Source organism: Bidens hawaiensis, unplaced genomic scaffold, assembly GCF_021521415.1.
Source record: "Bidens hawaiensis isolate Kalapana, Puna unplaced genomic scaffold, B.hawaiensis_p1.1 tig00036906_1, whole genome shotgun sequence".
NCBI lineage: Eukaryota > Viridiplantae > Streptophyta > Magnoliopsida > Asterales > Asteraceae > Bidens > Bidens hawaiensis.
The window spans coordinates 101,623-116,031 of NW_027496451.1; the positions used below are offsets into that span (position 1 = coordinate 101,623).

Here is a 14,409-nt window from a genome sequence, read left to right on the forward strand (position 1 = left end):
CTAGTTAGTAAGTTGTTGATAACTTGGGTGTAAATGAATTTTTTACTTAACTAGTGTACTTAGTAAAATTATTTACCAATATAATGTAGTTTGAAACATAATTACCAAAATGGATATTTTTAGTGGAACCCATCACTCTTTTCATCTTCTTCCTTCTAAAATCTAAACCCATTTTTTATCTCTCTCTACCTAGACCACCACAACTCCGATCAAAACTCCGGCGACCATCAATAACCTTCCACCGATTACCATACCTTAAAACTATTAGCATCTGTCGTCAGTCCCGTCCGTCACCACCGGAGTTCAACAGTTCGCCGGAACTGTGGATAGTTCAACAGTTCGCCGGAACTGTTGCTGTCGGAACTTTCGGGTGATGTGTGGCCTCGTCTATGTCGGTCCAGAAACGAAGCGGAGGTGGCCGGTTTGTGTTTTAGGGTGTAAGAAGGGGCTGGTCGTCGGAGGTGATCTCTGAAATGTATTGGGTCGTCGGAGGAGAACTCCGGTGGTGACGGACGAGACTGACGACAGATGCTAATAGTTTTAAGGTATGGTAATCGGTGGAAGGTTATTGATGGTCGCCGGAGTTTTGATCGGAGTTGTGGTGGTCTAGGTAGAGAGAGATAGAAAATGGGTTTAGATTTTAGAAGGAAGAAGATGAAAAGAGTGATGGGTTCCACTAAAAATATCCATTTTGGTAATTATGTTTCAAACTACACTATATTGGTAAATAATTTTACTAAGTACACTAGTTAGGCAATAACCTCCTTAAAAGTTAAACCTGTCGTCCTCCATTATCTCGAGAAGACAAAGGTGATTCAATACAAGTGGACCAAAAGAAACATCGAGAGGCTTTGTGTCCTGATGACAAATAATCCGCAAAATATGAAAATTTGTAAAGAAAAAGAGCAATGGTGCTATTAGCAAAAAAAATATACGCAAGCGCATCAAATTATCACGATGTAATTATAATTAATTAGAAAATAAAGAACTTGGGAAGAAGATGCATTCTTTCGACAATGGTAATGCATATGAGAGCAATGGTAATACATTGGCGATCTTCTAAATGTACACAAGCATATTCCGGGTAATTTGACCAAGAAAGAGTTGGTGCATTTGATAGTTCTGGTCACTTGTTGGAGTTTATGACGGGCACACAACAATATTTTATTCTCGAATATTCCCGTCATGATTAAAAATATTATTGGCGAGATCAAGTCTAGAAAGTTTCTATGGATCGAAAGTAGGTCGAAGAGTTTGGTTTTATATTAAAAGAAATGGTGAAAGTTTGATTTGTAATTTGTTTTGTTGTTGTTGTGCCCTGCTCGCTAGTTGCTTGTTACTTTGTTAGTGTTGGGAATTCCTTGGTTGGTTGTGGCAAGAAGCATGGATCGGCTAGGAGACTTGATTGCTTGGTTTGCATGTCAATCAATAAACATTAACAATTTATTAGTTTGTGGATAATTATCTTAGAATCCTAATTGAGTTATGATAGGATATATGTTAGATAATTATTGTGGAATTAATTAACAGAGTCCTAGCTAACGTTATAGTCAAATGTGTATAAGTTCGCTATATACACCGTGATAGGGCATGGGGAATGTAATCAAGTTTTTGAGACTGTTTTCTTGATCAATAAAGTGTTTGGGAGTTAACCAAATACATTTTCATTTGTTGAGTTACATTAATTCATCGGTGGCTAAGATATTCCACGTTAATATGCACCAAGGTCTTTTTTTTGGATTGCGTTTGCATCTGAATTTCAAAAGAAATGCGGTTAAAAAATCATTTAAAAATCGCCTATTATAAGATATCGACATACGTAGAAGATTCAGTTATCGTTTTTAAAAATAAGAGAGAAAAAAATTAAATAAGCTCAATATAATATGGTATTGTATTTCATCCAAATATCCAAAATACTCTTCTCACATTGAAACATCGTTATTCCATATTTATACACATTAAACACATTTCATAATACAATTACATTCATAAACGTCTATAACATAACTTATAACTTATTTTTATGATAAAACACTAAACAAGTACACATCACATAACCCATGCATACACACTTGATATTGCTTTAAGAATCTTCACATATTGTAACTCGTAGCACTTGGTCGTGGTTCAAAGTTCATATCAAAAGGTCCCTTATCTTTTATGTTTGCTCTGTCATCATAACCCTTGGTATTTGGCCTCGGCTCGAAGTCTGTGTCGAAAGCTTTGTCACCATCTAGACCGGTTACATAACTTGAAGCACTTGGCCTCGGCTCGAAGTCTGTGTCGAAAGCTTTGTTACCATATAGACCGGTTACATAACTTGAAGCACTTGGCCTGGGCTTGAAGTCTGCGTCGAAAGCTTTGTTGCCATCTAGACCGGTTACATAACTTGAAGCACTTTGCCTCGGCTCGAAGTTTGTATTGAAAGCTTTGTTACCATTTAGACCGGTTACATAACTTGAAGCACTTGACCTCGACTCGAATTCTGTGCCGAAGGCTTTGTTACTATCTAGACCGGTTACATAACTTGAAGCACTTGGCCTCGGCTCAAATTCAGTGTCGAAAGCTTTGCTACCATTTAGACCGGTTACATAACTTGAAGCACCTGGCCTTGGCTCGAAGTCTGTGTCGAAAACTTTGTTACCATCTAGACTGGTTACATAACTTGAAGCACTTGGTCTGGGCTTGAAGTCTTTGTCGAAAGCTTTGCTACCATCTAGACCGGTTACATAATTTGAAGCACTTGGCCTCGGCTCGAAGTCTGTGTCGAAAGCTTTCTTACCATGTAAACCGGTTACATAACTTGAAGCACTTGGCCTAGGCTCGAAGTCTGTGTCGAAAGCTTTGTTATCATCTAGACCGGTTACATAACTCGAAGCACTTGGCCTCGGCTCAAAGTTAGTATCGAAAGCTTTGTTACCATTTAGACCGGTTACATAACTTGAAGCACTTGGCCTCGGCTCGAAGTCTGTGTCGAAAACTTTCTTACCATCTAGACCAGTTACATAACTTGAAGCACTTGGCCTCGGCTCGAAGTATGTGTCGAAGTTTTGTTACCATCTAGACTGGTTACATAACTTGAAGCACTTGGCCTGGGCTTGAAGTCTGTGTTGAAAGCTTTGTTACCATCTAGACTGGTTACATAACTTGAAGCACTTTGCCTCGGCTCGAAGTTTGTATTGAAAGCTTTGTTACCATAGAGACCGGTTACATAACTTGAAGCACTTGGCCTCGGCTCGAAGTCTGTGTCGTAAGCTTTGTTACCATCTAGATCGGCTATATAACTTGAAGCACTTGGCCTGGGCTTGAAGTCTGTGTCGAAAGCATTGTTACCATCTAGACCTGTTACATAACTTGAAGCACTTGGCCTCGGCTCGAAGTTTGTGTTGAAAGCTTTGCTACCATCTAGACCGGTAACATAACTTGAAGCACTTGGCGTCGGCTCGAAGTCTGTGTCGAAAGCTTTGTTACCATCTAGACCGGTTACATAACTTGAAGCACTTGGCCTAGGCTCGAAGTCTTTGTTGAAAAATTTGTTACCATCTAGACCGGTTACATAATTTGAAGCACTTGGCCTCGGTTCGAAGTGTGTGTCGAAAGTTTTCTTACCATGTAGACCGGTTACATAACTTGATGCACTTGGCATGGGTTCGAAGTCTGTGTCGAAAGCTTTTTTAACATCTAGACTGGTTACATAACTTGAAGCACTTGGCCTCGGCTCGAAGTCTGTGCCGAAAGCTTTGTTACCATCTAGACTGGTAATTTGAAGCACTTGGCCTCGGCTCAAAGTATGCATCGAAAGCTTTCTTACCATGTAGAGCGGTTACATAACTTGATGCACTTGGTCTCGGCTCAAAGTCTGTATCAATATATTTTGTAATATTTTGACCAATTATATAGCTTGTAGCACTAGGTTTTATTATATCTTCGTAACTTGTAGCACTTGGTCTTGGCTCAAAATTTGTATGGAAAGCTTTCTTATCTTTTATAATGCCATGTGGGCTTGCAGCATCATCAACGCTCAAAATTTGTATGGAAAGCTTTCTTATCTTTTATAATGCCATGTGGGCTTGCAGCATCATCAACATATCCAGCAGCTTTGATTGTTGTCCCGGCTAAAATGTGACAATGATCTTTATTTAGGGGAAGAGGTGATACTAGATCACTTGAAATTGGCCTGGCCTCTATGATAGAAACGGCCTGCCAAAAAATGTGTGAAAAATATAAAAGTCATAATAAATTTAATTCACACATTATTGTAGGTTACTTTAATGTTAAATATATATACATATAGGGAAAGTTAACGTAAAAAACTAAAAAAAACGTTACTGTGCAAATCAAATTGTGTAATTATATATACAAGTATTGTAATTATGTATGTGATTACACTACATGTAATTACATTACACTATAATTATACTATGCTATATATATGTAATTGAACTACTTGATTCGCACAGTTAGCGTGTTAATTTAATTTGTATTTGAAGCAACTCTACATATAATAATAATAATAATAATAATAATAATAATAATAATAATTTTGTTTTACCATAATGAGTGAAAAGAGAGCAATGAAAGAGAGTGAAGACTCCATGATATGAAAGACAGTTTGTACGAAGTTTTCGGTATATAAATGCAATGAGATGTGGTTCTATTTATAGCAAAGTTTGTGATGCTTTTTTTTTTTTTATCTTTTGCTTTTAAAATTTTAAAACTAATCAGTGATTGTAAAACACAAACTAACAAGATAATGTATTAATTTTACATTTTTACCCATGGTCTTAAAGATTGGGTGAACCTGGACCCTTAATTAAGTTATAAACAACTGTTTAACAATATAAACATGTTTGTTATGTTAAATATTAATATAAAAACTTTAATAACTTTATCTGGTTACTTAATTTGTCTCGTTCATTGATAGTTACCATGCGGCATCTAGAATGGTACAGGCTCATGGTCATGGTCACGTACGTCAGTTCTTCTACAAACACTCCACGGACGTTTCCTCCTCTTTTCTCCCTCTCATGATTTTTCCTCTGTCCGCAACTACAAACAGATCATTGGCAATTCCCCGTAAGCAAATTGTCTTTTCTTTTGTTTTTTTTAGTGAATAAACTTCTGGTTCTCACCTGAATTTTAAACTTCTGAGCAACGTTACACAGGATTCCTTTTGCTTTTTTTCTTTATATTTACTAACGAAAGTTTTTTACAAGTTTTACGGAACTGAATTGGTGATTTGAAGTAGTATATATGTTTTAATATTTACAAGGGTGTGTTGATTTTTTTAGCTTGATATTCTTATGACCGAAGTTAAAATGTGTCAAAATATGATGATCAGATAGCAGAAACTCCAATTTATTTTTAGAATCAACAATTGAGAACATCGGAAGATTACAATATGATGAACACGCTATCAAATCATCAACATGATGAATTGTAACTTGAACACTTAAGACTTAACAACTAACATACTATTGATTCTATAAACAACGAGACCAAGAATCAAACCCTAGAATCTAACAGCTTTTCTAAAAACTTTTAAGAGAGAAAAGTAATACAAGTGTTAACCAAAACACATCAGAAACTCTTCTTTTATACAACACTAATAATAAAACTTGAAATCCAGATTTGAGACTTCTTAGAGTATTGACTATTTAATATCTTAAAGCCCATAGAAATCCAAAGCCCACTAGTCCATTCCAGAAGCACATCCTTCTTATGACTCCAGCCGAATAGTACATGAAACACAACGAAACATTGAATTGTATTAAAAATAATGTCTAGGCTCGTGACAGATTTTAGACATATTAGTTTTGAACTTTTGATAGCGTTGCAATACATAATTATTGCAAAAATGTTGGTGCATAGATTATCCTAGGTGATTAGTTCAGTAGATAAGTAGCAATCAATGTTTCATTATTAAGTGCCATCAAATTCTTGGCGGTCCCTTTATTATGAACGAGTTAGTGTGTTGGTTCAAGAAGACAAATATATATTATTGGTTTTTAAAACTAATTTCGACTAGGCGTTTGACTCGACTAGTTGGGTATATTTAGAAAAAGGTTATGTGTTTATTGGGTTTGCTTCCAAATGAATCAGCTGGATTATGGTGTCTTTGGTCAGCTAGACACACCCTAATGGAAGCTCGGCTCTGGTAATTAACAGAAGCCCTACGTTGAAGTTCGACCTTGTGAGGGGCTTACGTCTAGGTGATCATCAACCTATGGAGGGTCTTCATGGGGCTATTTAGGACATTGCACTCTTCATGTTCGGTTGTTTAAAGAAGTGTAGATTGGTTTGGATAATGTTTGTCTTTCTCATCTGATTTATGCCGTTAGTGCTAGTTTTGTTGGTGAGTTGTCTTCTGTTAGTATTGAGAATATTGTTAGCACGTTGAATTATTTCTTTATTGGCGTCTTATTTGAAGATTAACTTATATAAGTCAAACTTGTTCGGAGTGGGTTTAACTTTAAAGAGGTTATGTGTGTGTATATATAATTTCCTATTAAAAATTCATACGCCCCTCCCCCCCCCCTGTTGGCATCGCTAGATTGCTTTACTCATTAATGGTGAAATTTTATGCATTTGACCCGTTTAAGTTAGAATATAAGCGGGTCATGCCGTCATGGGTCTTACTAAAGCCGGATAGCCCTTAAATGAGTTATATCATCTCATTTATTTTTGAAACTACTTCATTATAAAACAATAATTTTCGCAGGCCATGGGTCTCACCAAACCGGATAGTCCTTAAACATGTTATAACATCTCATTTAACTTAAAAACTAAGCGGGTGATGCGTCTCACCAAACCCTGATAGCCCTTAAACAGGTTATAACATCTCATTTATTTGAAAACTCTTTCATCATCAAACAACAATTTCCGCCGGTCATGGATCTCACCAAACCCGAATAGCCTTTATACGTGTTATAGCATCTCCTTTATTTGCGAAACCCTTTCATAATCAAACCATAATTAAATTTTTCTCGTTCTCTACGTATTCTCCGTCTTGGTCTATCCTCTCGATCGCCGGTCTATCCTCTCTCAATCACTAGTTAACTTCCAATTACCACACATCATCGCCAACCTTCCCTTTCATGCATCAACCACCATCGTCACCTGCATTAACTGCCCTTTCTTTGTTGGAATTCTCCTGAATTGCCCAATGAACTCCGGTTAGTCGGCCACCGATTGAGATTTGGTCGGCCATCTATTAGTCAAAACCATTTTCATCTTCATTGCTCATACCACCACTACCACGCCAAGCTTGATTCCAGGTCTAGAACGTTTGTTATTGGTGACAGATTACTAACATAATATGATATCCTATAAATTTATAAAAGCAAATGATTTAGTTTTTGATGTTAATGCTCTTTGATACAAACCCATATTAAATTTGCGTTCGTTTAAAATTTAAATGAACAGTTCATCAACATAAACAAATATAATTGAACAAAGGTAAACGAACATAAATGAACATATATGAACAACTGTAAATGAACACAAATAAACATAAACAAATATAAATAGACACACTTAAATGAACACAAACGAATATATTTATAAAACATTTAGTAGATGATTCATTCAGTGTTTCTCTAAAAATGCACATAAAAGAACACAACCAACATAAATGGATCAAAATACGTCCAATAAAATATATTCACAATATTAGAAATGACAAAAACAACAAATGTAAAAAAAACCTGTAATTCAAATGCTAAAAGCTAATATTTACATATTTCGTTATAAATATCTTTTATACATACTATATGTTTATAGCTTAGTGAGTAATAACCAAAATTAATTAACTGACAATACAATAGATGTTGCTGCTGTTATTGTTGATGGTGTCGTCATCTGAGAGTCATAAGTACTTTCAGGTTAAATTTATATGGTTATTCTCCAAATAAACTAAATGAAAATTCAGACAAGATCAAGATCGTAGTATGTGATTAAGAGCGAAATTTTGCAGCAGGGGAAAAACCAAATTATCGAAAAGTCATCGTTGAAGATTAGGGTTTGAAAATTGCCATCGACGTTTTTTTTTTATTTTGAATATGTGATTGTTATAAAATATGCACATTTTAAACTTAGGATTTTCATGTGTGACAAATCAAATAATTATAATTCTTATGAATTTAATCGACCCCAGCCAACGCCCCCTTTGCTTTTTAAAAAAATATTCTTTAGAAAAACAATATGCTAAGTTTGTTATATGTCCTTTTCAAGTATAAGGTTTTCATATTATATCCTTGATTGTGTAGATTTATCAAAAATAATATTAATTTAAAATCTAACGATCTATCTAATTGTCTACCATAAAACCCTATGTGTCGCTCCCCACCCCATCTAAAGCCACCAGATTGCTTGATTTCTGAATGAGGAACTCTCATGCGTTTGACCCGTTTTAGGCTTTTCATGGTATGGAGATATTAAACGGGTTATACTCACTATTCAAACCCTCCTTCTCCTTCTTTCTTCCTGTATTCTGTAAACCACGACTTCTACACAAAACCAAATCATATCCAATAATTCTCCTTCATTCCTCTCATTGTTGGCTTCTACCTCTCAAACATCCACTCAATTCAAACCTTAATTCTCTCACTCGCTGGATGATCGTTGGGCAAATCGACAAGAAAGAAGCCACCGTAACCTAATTGGATGAAGAGGAAATTAATTACAGAAATTGATTGAGCAAAGAGGGGAATGAATAGCTGAATCTGAATCAAATATTAGTTTCTGTGATTTGAGAGAGTGAGTCCGTGAAATCGACGATGGATTTATTCAGGTCAATCTCTATGTGTTGTAGGTAGTTTAAACTAATATTCAAGTGTAACTGTTTGTTTTATCTTTGGTGTGATGACTTATAAATTAGGGTTAATTTGCAGAAATTAGGGCAAATTTGGTGAATTAGTTACTCCTATAGTTGTCTAAATGTGTGCTTCATAGTTAAGCATATAACTTCGTTATCTAATTTCCTATATTAGTCACATAATTAGGTCTGATTGGGGATGAACATGTTCGTCTCCATTTTTTAGGAGTTCTTATGGTTGATTTGGCTGTCCGTTACCTCTAACGGGTAATTTTGAAAGTATCCTAAAAGGGAATCGTTTAATGGTTCAAGCATGTCTAATAGATCCAGGTTGTCCACTGTGTATTTTTAGTCTCTGAAACCTTTTAAATCATTAAATTATTTGTGGTTGAATGGTGTGATTGGAACCGATGTGAATGGTTCACCTGATTGGGTTTATGTTGGTGGTGGTGATCAAGATCATCAATTGTGGTTTTTCTCTAATCAGGATATTGTGATCACCTCCTATTCGAAGAATGTCAATGTCCTCATTGAAGATCTTCAACAAAAGATCATTAAACAGGTTGTTTTTATGGTTGTGGTTATGATACCAATATGTGAATCATCTTCAGATAACCAGTTAATTAAAAATGATTATAGGTGAATTTTATTGTTGATGCTCACTTTTAGCCTTAGCACTACCTTTTTACCAAAATCGATTCACGATTTAAATGGCTTTAATTTAGTTGAGTTCTTTATCTATGTGGATGTTTTGTAGAAAGTAAGGAGTGGCAAACATAAGGTGAGTAAACTATTAATGAGTTTGTTTGGCCTTGAGATCTAATTATACATAGCGGGTCCTCAAGAACAGGGAGACGAGCATTATGGCTTGAGTAAGACAAGTCGGATGATCTACGACCCTTATTGACCCTCCACGAACCGTGTAATTTTCTTTTGGGCATATAAATCTTTTTTGTTGTTAAATTTGAAACTTAGAATTTATATTTCGTGTATCGATTCACGAATTTTTTTTTTGATATTGCTTCCCTGTCCAATTAATTTCGGTTAATCGAGGGTAGAAAAGACCCGATAACCTATTGTCAGTCATTCAGTTTTCGGTTAATTGGTTTTTGTTTAATTTATGTGTTTGGTTGGAAATCTAAAGACTGAAGTGTGTTTGAAGCCTCCAGTCGCTGGAAACATAACTAATGACATGTATTTTTCTGTTTTTATTATTATTAATTTGTTGTAGTACTATGAGATACATAGTCGATCTACTAACTTTCTAAAAACAAACAGGTAGTTTGGGACGCAGTTAAATCTCAAATTCTTGAGCGTTGACCTCAAGTATGTAATACTTTTTGTACTTTTAAGATTCAACTTTTTTTTATATTGTTAAAGTTTATCATATTATGATCGAATAGTTGTATAATTGTTATTCTTATGAGTTGTGACACAGAGATTTTTCTTTGTCAGATTTAGAATGACGGGATCCTCCTCATCAATCTTTATATAGTTGCAGTATCTATTCAAGATGTTAACTTGAACCAATCAAGGATCACAACATGGATGATGGTCAGCTTAACCAACGGGTCAAAACAAGGTACTCTAGCTTTTTGGCTTTTTAACAATATTTGGCAGTTTTAGATTGGTCAGATTGAACAACGGGCCAGGTCGAATTGAGCTATTTATAAAACAGAAGTCTTTAGTTGCAAATTTGAAGTTCAAACCTTTATAAAAAAAAGTCAATAGAAAAAGAAGTCATAGTAAATATTGAAGTGACAGGTTTAATTCTCCAACTAAATTGAAGCTTCCAAAAAGTAATCTAAGTGATTAGTCATCACACTGTAAATGATTTCTCAAGTTAAACTTCTTAAATTTCTTTTAACTGGGTTTTATTACTTGGGAACTATAAAAAAGGAGCATTTAGGTGGTCTGTTAGGCAGAATCTGAACTACGCGCAATCCATCACCCCCACTGATGATTTTGTGAATTTTACAGGTCTTGGTAAAACAGACTTGAAGATATGACAGACGATTCTCAATTCAGTTTATTGGTTTGGTTTAAGCATGAGATTAGTGAACAATGATGTGTATTATTAGATCATGATTTAGAATGTTGCGCTGGTAAACAACCAGAGAGCTTTTAAAAGGTTTTTTTTAAGATTATAAGATGGTTGCTTTCAACTTAAAAGCATGACTATTGGTTGTATATTTTGCTTGATTCTTGTAAATCATTTTTTTCCTCAAGTATTTGTAAGTTTAGTTTTATTGTAGCCATCAGCAACACATTATCAAAATTCTTAAGCAGATGGATTTGACATTGTTAATTTTATGGAAGCTAACTATTTAATAAATGATGGAAAGAATTTATAATATTCATCATTACCCGTATGGTAAGGCGATATTGATATGCTTTGTCACAAAAAGTAACCTCAATCCAAGATTTTAATATTCTATATCTTCATGTATATAAAAAATTCATCAAGTATTTGAAGATGACATGAGGCTCACAATTTGCTATTGTAGATGTCGAAAGAGAAGTCAAAATCATCTTACAGGCGTTAAATGGCCACACAAATGTGGTTCAATTATGATCTATGCATTTGCTGTCATGGAGTAAGTTTTGTTATAAATTTATTATTAGTCTTTAATTACCTTTAATGTATTATATTTTGGAATAATCGAATTAATGGGAAAGTTGACTTGAACACGGGTGTTTCAGGCTATGCGAGGGTGGTAAGTTACTGGACCGGATTCTGTCAAAATACATTCTCACTATTCTACATGCTAATCTATAATTTGTTATTGTTTTCCCTGTAACACTCGAACCCAAGTGCAGTTAACCGGTTCGGTAAATGGATACTGTTTTGGCTATACGACTTTACGAACATAAACCCGTGTAGTGAACGAACTAGTATGTATGTATTAAATCTAAACAAACTTCTATATAAAAAATAAAATTAAAATTAAGCAAAGTAAAATAGTAATAATAATAATAATAATAATAATAATAATAATAATAATAAAAACAACACATATATTATAAAAGCATGTGTAATACAATAGATCAAAATATGCTCAAGTATATAAATTATGAATGAATATGAACAAATTTTCTTATAATAAATTAATTTAAAACAAATAATTTCACTAATATGATTGTAAAACGACTAAAAACAAAACATAAATAAACCCGCGTAACACGCGGGCTAAAAGCTAGTAACAAATAAACCTAACGTCACATGTTCAACGAGCCGTCTCAACTCCTCAAAAGTGAGATCAATCGGAGTTCATTTAAGCCGGTTTCTCTTTTTTTTTTAATTTCCTCAATGAACATAGAATACATAAATAAAGGGAAAAATAAACAAAACAATAGTTGTTTTGGATATATGTGCCCGATACTCATCTCATTCATTTATTTTCACAAAGTGCCTTTGCGAATTCGAACATGATAAACGATTTCGATGAAATGGTAATCATTTATGTATTCACAAAAAACTATCATAGTCGATGTTATGCTAACGACACATGACATGTTGGTTTAATGTTAGGATGTCCTCGTTCACAAATGTCAAATGTGAGATTATGAGTTCAAATTCTTGCAAATACAATGTAAGACATACGTGAAATTTTATTATTCAAATAAAAAAATATTACTCTAACAAACTTCACATGTATATTTTATTCTCATGATCCCTTTCGAAGGTATGACATATGATCCATTTACATATTTTTTTTCCTTATAAAGTACACACAATTTTTGTTAAGCACATCAAATTTTCATCAAAATTTTCTATTAAGCACATAAATTTTACATCAAATTTATTCACGTATTTTATGGCTATAGACGTGATATATTGTCTAATATATACTTAGTTATTTTATATAAATCAAACAACTATATTTATAAGAATAACCTTAAACCCAAACGTTACTTAGAATCTTGCTATTGGTGGAACTTTCTTTAATAAATAAGATGGAATAATTGTTTAATAATTTATTTGTGTCACGTTAATGTTCAGTAAAATGCATGTATTGGGTTATATAAAGAATATTGTGTTAGGTGTGTAGGAGTGCTTGAGTATTAGGAGAAAGATGGATGTAGATCACGTCTATATTATGATTATATTAAGTTGATGTGTAAGAAATATTGACAATGACATATTATGATTATATTCATCATCGTATTCGGTATATCCCACCAATAACAAAATTATGGTAGGGTCTGAGGATGGTAAGATGTAAACAGCCTTACCTCTACTCTTTAGGAATAGAGAGGATGCTTCCGATGAGACCCTCGGCTCGATAATAGTTTTGCATCAAGCCTTGGACATAAGACACATAACGCTCAATCATCAGAACACCGCCGATTGGTGCATGTACCATTGTCTTTCGGCTATCAACGCTACATGATGCCTGATTAACCTTCCGCCACTTTTAACGTTATTTTCACGAGATTAGTAAAATAAAGTCAAAATTAGTGCAAATTCACTTTTGCCCATCCGAGGGTTCACACATATATACATTAACTATGATTATATTAAAATGCTTAATAAACGTGAAAAATAATCTTATGATTATATTCAAACCTTTCCTGAGGTCTTGAAGGTCTATTTACTTAGTTATTTTAATACTGGCTGAATTTGGTGTCTTGAGGCTCGTCGTTCTACATATGGTTATTCGATTTTATTTAGGTGGTAATGTTGTTTTCGGGAGTGCCAGAAAAAACTAAGAGTTTCACGATCAAGTTGTGAATTCAAATTTCTCGTCATGCCCAACACTACCGCAAAACTCGTTTAAATTACTCTTCTCATATGGTAGTTGCATGCTTTACCTGCACTGTATTGACCGATACTTCCATGCGACAATAAGAGTGCATTGTTTATGACTAAAAAACTAGTTTCTCTATACGAGCATTAACACATTGATCTTGATTATCATTTCATCCAAGAACTTGTTGCATGAGGAAAATTAATATACAAGGTTTATTTTAGCCAATCTTCATGTGGCGGAAAGTCAAAAAAGCCTTCCGTACGTGCTCAGTTTGAGACTCTTCGCGCTATGCTTCAACTTGGATGGCAACCATTTCAATTGAGAGATGATATTAGATAATGCCAATATATTGTTTGGAATTAATTTAGTCAATCCATTCACCTAGATTACATGAGTTCATTGTTGTAACCTATATATATAAAGATTATAATAATCTGAATAGAAAACATATGAATAGTTTTTTTTATTTGTAATCTGAATAGAAATTATATGAATTAAATGACTTATTTATGAATTTCTTGTTTCTAGGATTAACTACATTTGTGATGCTTTTTTTTCGTTCAATTACAATTCTCAAATAAGAAGAGTAATTACTAAATAATCAAATGAAATGAATGGTTTGCCTTAAGAATAAATCAAGTGTCTATTATGCAAATAAAAAACATTAACTATTTAAACTTGTACGGTTTGATCCTCATCATAAATATATATAGACCGGTATGGTATACACACTTAGATTTTTTCTTAATTAAAGTGAACATGCAATATTTAACAATATTTTGTTACTAAAAATGAAAACATTAACTTTAATTCATGTTTATATAACAAAATGAAATTACC

At 33.9% G+C, this 14,409-nt stretch overlaps 1 long non-coding RNA gene across 1 annotated transcript; it reads right to left on the reverse strand.

Moving 5' to 3' along the window:
- Window positions 1–4,112: 4,112 nt before the first annotated feature.
- Window positions 4,113–4,611, reverse strand: LOC143588944 (uncharacterized). Its single transcript, XR_013145185.1, has 2 exons — window positions 4,553–4,611; window positions 4,113–4,200 (listed from the first exon to the last, which is right to left on the reverse strand). It is a non-coding gene; the product is annotated as an uncharacterized LOC143588944 (long non-coding RNA).
- Window positions 4,612–14,409: the final 9,798 nt, after the last annotated feature.